The sequence below is a fragment of the Coenobita brevimanus genome, chromosome 112 (genome assembly GCF_032717465.1).
Source record: "Coenobita brevimanus isolate Jiangsu-jjx chromosome 112, ASM3271746v2, whole genome shotgun sequence".
NCBI lineage: Eukaryota > Metazoa > Arthropoda > Malacostraca > Decapoda > Coenobitidae > Coenobita > Coenobita brevimanus.
This window is the reverse complement of record NC_137065.1, coordinates 6545978-6556990: the sequence shown is the minus strand read 5'-3', so window position 1 is coordinate 6556990 and position 11013 is coordinate 6545978. Positions and strand designations below refer to the sequence as shown.

At 43.3% G+C, this 11013-nt stretch overlaps 1 long non-coding RNA gene across 1 annotated transcript; it reads left to right on the top strand.

The window, feature by feature from the left end:
• The first annotated feature begins 1611 nt into the window (after window positions 1-1611).
• Window positions 1612-2486, top strand: LOC145418083 (uncharacterized). Its single transcript, XR_013900631.1, has 2 exons — window positions 1612-1860; window positions 2394-2486. It is a non-coding gene; the product is annotated as an uncharacterized LOC145418083 (long non-coding RNA).
• Window positions 2487-11013: the final 8527 nt, after the last annotated feature.

Genomic DNA, 11013 nt, shown 5'->3' with positions numbered 1-11013 from the left:
AGTGTACATTATCTGTCTAAATTATATATGTTAAGAGCACTGCAGTTACGTTTGATATGGATGTAATATGCGTTCACATACTTTATATACCACGCAAATCAGCCTAGATGTTAGGGGAATCTTCAAACACTGTGATATGATTGTAATATCGGGGATTACCAGCCAATTCATACCCCTGAAGTCACGATGTAAACATGCACACTGTGCCACATCTACCAAAACGCGTCAGCCAATGTAACAGTAATTAGTGATGGTAATTGTATCATACAGTCTCAAAAGCATTTACCATGCTGTTGTAATTATCCTATGATATGCCGGTATATAATTATATTCACACACACACACACACACACACACACACACACACACACGGAGGTAATGTCTTTCAACATACCAGTAAGGAATAATATATATCACAGTTTGCATTATAACCCGTCCTGGCATATACTGGCGCTAAACCAAATAAGCTAAATGAATGTTCGTTCTCTAACTTCAGAATTGGCAATGGTGTATGTATACAAGTATTTTCGCAATATAGTATATTACTGTGCTATTCTTGTTCACAGAAAATATAGTTCCGTATATAGCATTTCATTCCCAAGACAGTTGCATCTTTAGCAATTTTCTCTCTCAGTTTCAGTGGTCACTGCTCTTCTGAACTGTCTGCTTGTATCCCTCCTTCATCAAAGTGAGTGCATACCACCCGTCTGGCAGCAAACTCTCAAGCCTTTTCTGTCCCACTTTCTAATGCAAGAGTTAAATGATTCTCCCAGTCATTCATTATAACAAGTCAACTCTAGAACTGTCTTCTTCTGTCAGCATTTCCTTCTGCTCATGACCTCCAGTCTCTCAAATGAAATGTGTCCCTGCATCTCGAAATGATCGGATCTCTCTCTCTCTCTCTCTCTCTCTCTCTCTCTCTCTCTCTCTCTCTCTCTCTCTCTCTCTCTCTCTCTCTCTCTAACTCTCTCTCTCTCTCTCTCTCTCTCTCTCTCTTGGAGTCCGGATAGAACAGTGGTAAAGCGCTTGACTTGAGACCGAAGGGTAGAGAGTTCGCGCCTCGCCAGGGTATCTGCCTTGCTGAGAGAGGTAGCGCTTTCCCGTCACGTAACAAGGGTATATGGTCTTCATGGCCTAGCTTGGAGATATTAATTTCTCTCTCTCTCTCTCTCTCTCTCTCTCTCTCTCTCTGGGGAAAGTATTTTGCTGGCATCTAGCCTTTTGTTGCTTCTTCCTTGCATGAAAGACAAAAGAGTTTTCATCTGTTTGTGCATGTTCGTACATAGTCACTTGGCGAAACAATCACTCGCCTTCCAGCAAGGAGTCAGGACTGTATCCACACACACTCATGCAGTCCCCCACGGTCTTTAATGAGTGACCACAAGTATAATATGTTTCTTTACAATCCATGTTGTCTTCTCAGACACAACAGTAAGTGTCACTCAGAGGGGAGTTGTTGTATGGTGAGGCGTATTTCCCCTCACCGTGGCCTGGCTGGAGGGCAGTGAGGGGTGGCTTTCCCGGCCACACCACAAGGGTTTTCCCGCACACTGAGGCTGCTATATAGGCGGCCACCACCAGCACTGTGGCATCAGTCCACCTGTGGCCGTAGTCAAGATGAAGTTTGCTGTGCTTCTCAGCTGTCTTGCCGTGATGGCCGCCATGGCCTCTGCTGCGCCCTCTGAGGCCGAACCTCAGCAAGTCCTGCCCTCCACACTGGCACTCCAGGACTTCGCATCATTCCTGCAGGAGGCAACAGCAGACGGCCAGACCGTCCAGTTGCAACGACACGCTCGAGGAGGCTGTTTTTGGGTCAACGTGTGTAGGAATGGCGTCTGTGTTCGGGTCAGGAAGTGTTGGGTGAGTACATTACAAATTCTGCCCTTGCTTCACGGCAGTTCATTGCAACTCTCTTCAGGAAACACAAACATTACATTTGGTAAAGGTTTAGGGTCATGATATGGCTACAGATCTCAAAAGACTGATAATATTTGAATGACTGTATGATCTATTTTACTAAGAACGATTTCTAGTACTTTTACTATACAGCATTCTACATCTTTGGTTGTACAGTAGTTCCTACTGGACTCCATTTGGTAGGTGGGAATCATGGCTTGATGATGATGATGGTGATGATCATTATCATCATGATCATCATCATGGCCAGCACTTCTTAACGGAGTCAGTCTTTACTACTAATTAGATATTGCTTTCTACTATCTCACGTACCTCTAAGACTTCTTTTTCACTTGTAAAGGAAGCAATCTAAAGGAAAACAAAAGAAAAATAATACAAGGAAAGACGTGGAGTATTTTAAGAACAATAAACATGGCAATGCTTTAATTCCAACATATACAATATTTGTACTCATACTACCTTATTATCCTCAACAGTAAACACGACAACGGAAATACTCATCCAGTGATCACCTCTGGGATTACAACTAATGATGATAAAAAGTGACATCCTGCCGCTGACCACTGCTGACGCCCCTCACACCGACACAACGACCAGCCTCTCACACGACCCATCATCCTGCCGCTGACCACTGCTGACGCCCCTCACACCGACACAACGACCAGCCTCTCACACGACCCATCATCCTGCCGCTGACCACTGCTGACGCCCCTCACACCGACACAACGACCAGCCTCTCACACGACCCATCATCCTGCCGCTGACCACTGCTGACGCCCCTCACACCGACACAACGACCAGCCTCTCACACGACCTGACATCTTGTTGCCTGCACAGTTCTTTCTCACCACCGTATTCATTCATCATCAGTCACATTTTCACAGCGTGTTTGCCACTGATATTTTGTAGTTAACTGACAAAAAAGAAAGAAAAAAAAAAAAAGGAATTTTCTAGTACAGTACAAATCATGTAATTAATTGGTATTGTAATAAAATTATTTTCATACCCGGTACCTGTTTTCTTCCTAACAACTGAACAACTTTATGAAATGTTTTAAGCATGAATGATGCATTGAAGACGTTTCTCTGTTAATGAATGATGATTTGCAGAGGGGAAATAAAAGATGTGCGTTTGTTCGAGCTGTAAATATGCCAGTTTCGTGTTTGAGAAGATGAAAGTTGCAGTAATTGTTGCGTGTGCACTTTGCAATAATAAAAGCGAGGAAGAAAGACACAGACTTTTGAACCAAGTGAATGGAGTGAGATGACAGATACTTTGGAGTTATATTTTTTGTAGGAGCTAGCATGAATGGGAGGCTTGACACTGGTTCTGTGAATGATGCAATAGATTGTTATGGAGTACCAGGGGAGAATGATGGCAGACGGCGACTGAACGGCATAGTTAGGAAAGAAGCAGTACATATGTAATTCATATTTTTAGCATAAAGAAACACAAATATTCAACCTACAGAGGAAACTGAGTGTTGATAAGAATCTAGCTGATCATGTGTTGGTAAACAGAGTGATGATAGGTGGCACTGTGTCTGTGAGGGAGACAAAAGGACGATCGGGAGATTCATTTGATTATGTGCTTCTGGTATGCAAGGTAAAACTGAGAGGAACATGAAGAATAGACGTAGAGTGCGGGGGGTGGGGAAGACTGAAAGTAGAGATGCTGAGAAACAACTGTGGCAGATGAATACCGAGTAAACGTGGAAGAAGAGTTACGAGTCAAATAACTGAGTGTAAATGGATCTGAAGAATCTTTGGAATGCATATAGGAAGTGTTTGTTGTGAATGCTAAGGAGGCATGTGGTGTTACGGGACTAACAGCTGGTAAGAAAAGGTGCAGCATGGAGGGAAGCAGAGGTTGAAAGGGCAGTGGAGGAAAAGAAAGAAGTGGTTAATGTGGATACAGGAACACAGACGATATCAAAGTAGAAAGGAATTATTGGGAGTAATAATCATGTAAAGAAACTTGAAAAGCAAGAATAACGAATACTGATCTTGGAAGAAATATGAATGTCAGTGATTTGAGAAAATAAACTATTCTAAAGTAGGGACGAAAATATAGATATGGAAGTGAAGAAAAAAAAGTGTGCAAATGTGAGGGGTAAGTATGAAAGAAGACTAGTATATGGAAGAGAAGTAAAGGAAAATAGAACGAATATTTTGAAAGGTTGATGAATGGGAATGACGAGAGCAGAGCAGCAGTAAACAGGGTCGGGTTTCGTAGTGTGCAGAGGAAAATGGTGTTAAAAAAGGCGACATTAACGGAAGTGAACAATGATGTGAAATGGTTAAAAAAATGAGAGGACATCAAGTTTTGGTGAGATATATATGCAAAGAGTAAAGGAAGGACTAGACTGACGTGCTTGTTGGAAATATGTAAGAACTGGATAGGTGGAACTGTACGAGCTGAATGGATGAAAACTGTGACTGTGCCCTTGTACAACAATAAAAGTCATCGAAACGTATGCAAAAAATATCATGTATTATAAGTCTATTGAATGTAATAGGAAAGGTATACAGAGGAATAATCAAAGTTGAAACATAGGTAACGCTACGCTGGTGCAACCCTCCATCTGACCAAGTACTGTACATACCCACCACGTCCCTGTACACCTAACCAAGCGCACAACGCCCCGCCCCCATCCTTTCTTTTAAAGGTGGGCGTAAGGAGAACGCCTTGAAAGAAAGTAGGTTTTTCACTGTACATATGCTTTGGCAGAAAGACGACCACTGGATGAAAGAGAACAAAAACCAAAGAGTCAGTTGTCAATAAGTTTGTAGAATCATTTGATAGTAATGAACATACTAGAACATTAAAAAAAAACAACTTAGAAATTATCTAATCATTCATTACTAACAATCGCTTTTTACAGTATAACTAAACAATGGCCCATGCCAGGAAACATAATCTGGGCCCTTCAGATTCCCTGCGCAGGTCGCAACATCTGACTTTTTTTTTTTTTTTTTTTCATAAAAAAACATTCTTCCCATCAAAAGCCACCAGTTAGTGATAAGACACTTAACTATGTGAAATTTCATGATAATAGTAAATGCTTTCCGAGTCTGGCCCAGAAACGAAATCTTTACGCCCGGCCAGCCGCCCTGCCGCCCAACGCTACGGACAGACACCTATTGATGCCAGGGATAACAACACCCTCCTCTGATTTTGACAGATGGAGGGTAAAAATACTGAAAAGAAAAAACAGAAAGAGAGAGAGAGAGAGAGAGAGAGAGAGAGAGAGAGAGAGAGAGAGAGAGAGAGAGAGAGAGAGAGGTAAAAATACTGAAAAGAAAAAACAGAGAGAGAGAGAGAGACTATATTTTAAGAGTAAAGTATCCCATGGAGCAGATATTAATGTATCGCGTTTCTGTGAGACTAAGGGATATTGCACCTACTTTATTATCTCTGAATATATGCCAGCTGGGTTTAGAGGTCGAATATTTCACACGAAACTCCTGCAGTTCTTTTTCTACATTTATTTGTCTATCTACCAATCAATGAATTTAAAATGTTTGTCTGTTCGCTTGTTTGTCCATTCTGTCCCCCCCCCCGCCACTCATCATCATCATCATCATCATCATCGTCATCATCATCATCATCATCATCCAGATTTCTTTTCCCACCTAAGCATGTGGTCAAGTAGGGTTCGAAGAGGGAAAAAATAATGAAAAAGAAAATATCTGACAAGGAGCTACAGCTTTGCATATTTCCATGTGTGACAGATGTAGCTCAGAGAAAGGTGACCAGCAGAATGTGGACAGGGGGTGAGGTTTAGGGTAGGGAGAGAGGGAAGGGAGGGAAGGAGGAGGGGAGAGAATGGGAAGGGGAAGAGAGGGGGAGAGGGAAGGAGAAAGGGGAGGGGGAAGAGAGGGGGAGGGGGAAGAAACGAGGAAAGGGAGGGGAATGGGGAGGAGTTGCATTCCCACCCGGAACCCTACCCTTAAAGAAATAAATAAATGAATAAAAATAAATAAATTAAAGTTCTTCAGTTTTTAAAATATCCAAATATACAAAGTCCATGAACAAAGACGAAAGTAATTACCCGGAACCATAAATACTACACTTGAACGTTTGGGTAATTCACTGTTTTGAGAAAAGAGAATTTGTGCATGGGTTTATTTACATAATTAACGTGTTCAGGCCGAGGTAATATTTTTGCATTTTCATCACGTTACTGTATCACCTCTCTCTCTCTCTCTCTCTCTCTCTCTCTCTCTCTCTCTCTCTCTCTCTCTCTCTCTCTCTCTCTCTCTCTCTCTCTCTCTCTCTCTCTCTTGGGGAAAATATTATCCTGGCATCTAGCCTTTTGTTGCTTCTTTTAAAGACACAAAAGAGTTTTCATCTGTTTGTGCATGTTCGTACGTAGTCACTTGGCGAAACAATCACTCGCCTTCCGGAAAGAAGTCAGGACTGTATCCACACACACTCATGCAGTCCCCCACGGTCTTCAGTGAGTGACAACATTGTGTAATTTGTTTCTTTACGATCGATCTTGACTTCCCAGACACAACAGTAAGTGTCACTCAGAGGGGAGTTGTTGGATGGTGATGCGTATTTCCCCTCACCGTGGCCTGGCTGCAGGGCAGTGAGCGGTGGCTTTCCTGGCCACACCACAAGGGTTTTCCCGCACACTGAGGCTGCTATATAGGCGGCCACCACCAGCACTGTGGCATCAGTCCACCTGTGGCCGTAGTCAAGATGAAGTTTGCTGTGCTTCTCAGCTGTCTTGCCGTGATGGCCGCCATGGCATCTGCTGCGCCCTCTGAGGCCGAACCTCAGCAAGTCCTGCCCTCCACACTGGCACTCCAGGACTTCGCATCATTCCTGCAGGAGGCAACAGCAGACGGTCGGACCGTCCAGTTGCAACGACACGCTCGAGGAGGCTGTTTTTGGGTGAACGTGTGTAGGAATGGCGTCTGTGTTCGGGTCAGGAGGTGTTGGGTGAGTACAGATCATTGCAATTGTCTTAAAGAAACACAAACATTACATTTGGTAAACGTTTAGGGTCACGATATGGCTACAGATCTCAAAAAACTGATAAAGTTTAAATGACTTTATGATCTATTTTACTGAGAACGGTTTCTAGTACTTTTACTATACTGCATTCTACGTCTTTGGTTGTACAGTGGTTTCTACTGGACTCCATTTCTTAGATGGAAATTATGGCTTCATGATGATGATGATGATGGTGATGATCATTATCATCATGATCATCATCATGGACAGCACTTCTTAACGGAGTCAGTCTTTACTACTAATTAGATATTGCTTTCTACTATCTCACGCACCTCTAAGACTTCTTTTTCACTTGTAAAAGAAGCAATCTAAAGGAAAAGAAAAGAAAAATAATACAAGGAAAGACGTGGAGTATTTTAAGAAGAATAAACATGGCAATGCTTTAATTCCAACATATACAATATCTGTACTCAAATTAACTTATTATCCTCAACAGTAAACACGACAACGGAAATAATCAACCAGTGATCACCTCGGGGATTACAACTAATGATGATAAAAAGTGACATCCTGCCGCTGACCACTGCTGACGCCCCTCAACGACACAACGACCAGCCTCTCACACCACCCATCATCCTGCCGCTGACCACTGCTGACGCCTTCACACCGACACAACTACCAGCCTCTCACACGACCCATCATCCTGCCGCTGACCACTGATGACGCCCCTCACACCGACACAACGACCAGCCTATCACACGACCTGACATCTTGTTGCCTGGACAGTTCCTTCTCACCACCGTATTCATTCATCATCAGTCACATTTTCACAGCATGTTTGCCACTGATATTTTGTAGTTAACTGACAAAAACAAAAAAAAAAAAGTATTTTTTAACACAGTACAAATCATGTAATTAACTGGTATTGTAATAAAATTATTTTCATACCCGGTACCTGTTTTCTTCCTAACAACTGAACAACTTTATGAAATGTTAAAACATTTGTGAAGTGGGTAAGGTCAGGTACAATCAAGCATGAATGATGCATTGAAGACGTTTCTCTGTTAATGAATGATGATTTGCAGGGGGGGGGGATGAATGATGTGCGTTTGTTCGAGCTGTAAATATGCCACTTTTCAGTCTGAGAATATGAAAGTTACACTAATTGTTGAGTGTGCATTTCGCAATAATAAAAGCGAGGAAGAAAAAGACAGGCTTTTGAACCAGGTGGATGGAGTGAGATGACAGATACTTTTGAGTTAGATTTTTTGTAGGGGCTGGCATGAATGGGAGGCTTGACACTGGTTCTGTGAATGATGCAATAGATTGTTATGGAGTACCAGGGGAGAATGATGGCAGACGGCGACTGAACGGCATAGTTAGGAAAGAAGCAGATCATATGTAATTCATATTTTTAGCATAAAGAAACACAAATATTCAACCTACAGAGGAAACTAAGTGTGGATAAGAATCTAGCTGATTATGTGTTGGTAAACACAGGGATGATAGGTGGCAGTGTCTGTGGGGGAGACAAAAGGACGATCGGGAGGTTCATTTGATTATGTGCTTCTGGTATGCAAGGTAAAACTGAGAGGAGCATGAAGAATAGACGTAGAGTGCGGGGGGTGGGGAAGACTGAAAGTAGAGATGCTGAGAAACAACTGTGGCAGATGAATACCGAGTAAAGGTGGAAGAAGAATTACGAGTCAAATAACTGAGTGTAAATGGATCTGAAGAATCTTTGGAGTGCATATACGAAGTGTTTGTTGTGAATGCTAAGGAGGCATGTGGTGTTACGACACTAACAGCTGGTAAGAAAAGGTGCAGCATGGAGGGATGCAGAGGTTGAAAGGGCAGTGGAGGAAAAGAAAGAAGTGGTTAATGTGGATACAGGAACACAGACGATATCAAAGTAGAAAGGAATTATTGGGAGTAATAATCATGAAACGAAACTTGAAAAGCAAGAATAACGAATACTGATCTTGGAAGAAATATGAATGTCAGTGATTTGAGAAAATAAACTATTCTAAAGTAGGAACGAAAATATAGATATGAAGGTGAAACAAAAGTGTGCTAATGTAAGCGATAAGTATGAAAGAATACTAGTATATGAAAGAGAAATAAGGGACAAATAGAACGAATATTTTGAAAGGTTGATGAAGGGGAATGACGATAGCAGAGCAGCGGTAAACAGGGTCGGGTTTCGTAGTGTGCAGAGGAAAATGGTGTTTTAAAAGGCGACATTAACGGGAGTGAACAATGATGTGAAATGGTTAAAAAATGAGAGGGCATCAAGATTTGGTGGGCTATATATGTAAAGAGAAAAGGAAGGACTAGACAGACGTGCTTGCTGGAAATATGTAAGAACTGGATGGGTGGAACTGTGCGAGCTGAGTGGATGAAAACTGTGACTGTGCCCTTGTACAGTCACGCGTACTAATTTCTGCTCATGGGTTGCCCCTTCCTTACCCCCTCTACCCTAGACAGAGGGAAGGGGGGAATCGCGAACAAGTCTACCCCGCCTTCTGCCCCCAACTCCCCCACCCTCCACCTCCAGCTGCCAGTTACTGATTAGACGCAAATTTTCTCATGTCCTGTAAACATGACTAAACTGTCGTCGCACACGCTTTCAACGGCAAAGATTTGGACTATATTTTTAGAATAAATTATTACCGTATTGAACTGCATTCTCAAATTGGAAATATTCACCATCATTGTAATCCAGTGTCGTCCGCTGCACAATTCTGGGCTCCAGTGCTTTCCTTTTCACTTCCCCCAGCTCTCTCTCTCTCTCTCTCTCTCTCTCTCTCTCTCTCTGAATTTACTTTCCCCACTCACTCTTTCTTTTTAAATTTATATAACTTTCTCTTTGCTTCTCTCCCCCTCTCCCCTTTCTCTCTCGTTCTTTGTCTTAAGTCGTCCCCTCCTCTCACCCCTCCCCTCCCCCCACCTTAGGCCTGATCAGCAGTCAGTTATACCGTCACCGCTCCTTCGTATATCGTGTGCAGGCAACATTTATCACACACACTTAGGTCAGATGTATGGAAAGCTATCTTTTTTTTCTAATATATAATTGTATTTCTCATTATGTGCCAAGTTCAAATAGAGAACACCAGACCAATATTTGTAATTTTTATTAGAGTGACCGTTCCACTTCACATAGCTGGGTAGCTGGGCTTATAAACTGCACACACACACACACACACACACACACACACACACACACACATCTTCTCAACTCACATCCTACACTGCCCTCACACACACACACACACACACACACACACACACACACACACACACACACACATCTTCTCAACTCACATCCTACACTGCCCTCACACACACACACACACACACACACACACACACACACACACACACACACACACACACACACACACATCTTCTCAACTCACAACCTACACTGCCCCTCACACACACACACACACACACACACACACACACACACACACACACACACACACACACACACACACACACACACACACACACACACACACACACATTGACACGCCCGCCCTCTACACACACACACACACACACACACACACACACACACACACACACACACACACACACACGACTTAAATTTTGCACTGACAGCGTGGCGACTACAAATATAGTCATTCTAACAACTGGATCTGCTGGCTCCAACCCTTCCCTGTCCCAGTCAAACTCCTCATTCAATAACCCCTCTCTCCCCCTCCCCTCCTCTCCCCTCCCCTCCTCTCCCCTCCCCTCCCTCTCTCCCTTCTTTCCTTCCCCCTACCCTCCTCCTCCCCTCCCTTTCCTTCCTTCTCCTGCGCCCTCCTCCCTCCTTTTCTCCCCCCCTCCTTCCTCCCTTCTCCCTCCCCCCTTTCTTTTACTTGTCTTCCTCCCTCCCTCCTCTTCTTTCTTCTCCCCAATCTTCCCTCCCTCCCCTTCTCTCCCTCCTTCTCTGTTTGTCTGTCTGTCTGTCTGTCTGTCTCTCTCTCTCTCTCTCTCTCTCTCTCTCTCTCTCTCTCTCTCTCTCTCTCTCTCTCTCTCCGTCTCTCCCTCCTTCTCTCCCTCCTTCTCTTCTACCTTCCTTCCTTTCCTCCCTCCTCCTCCTCCTCCTCGTCCTCT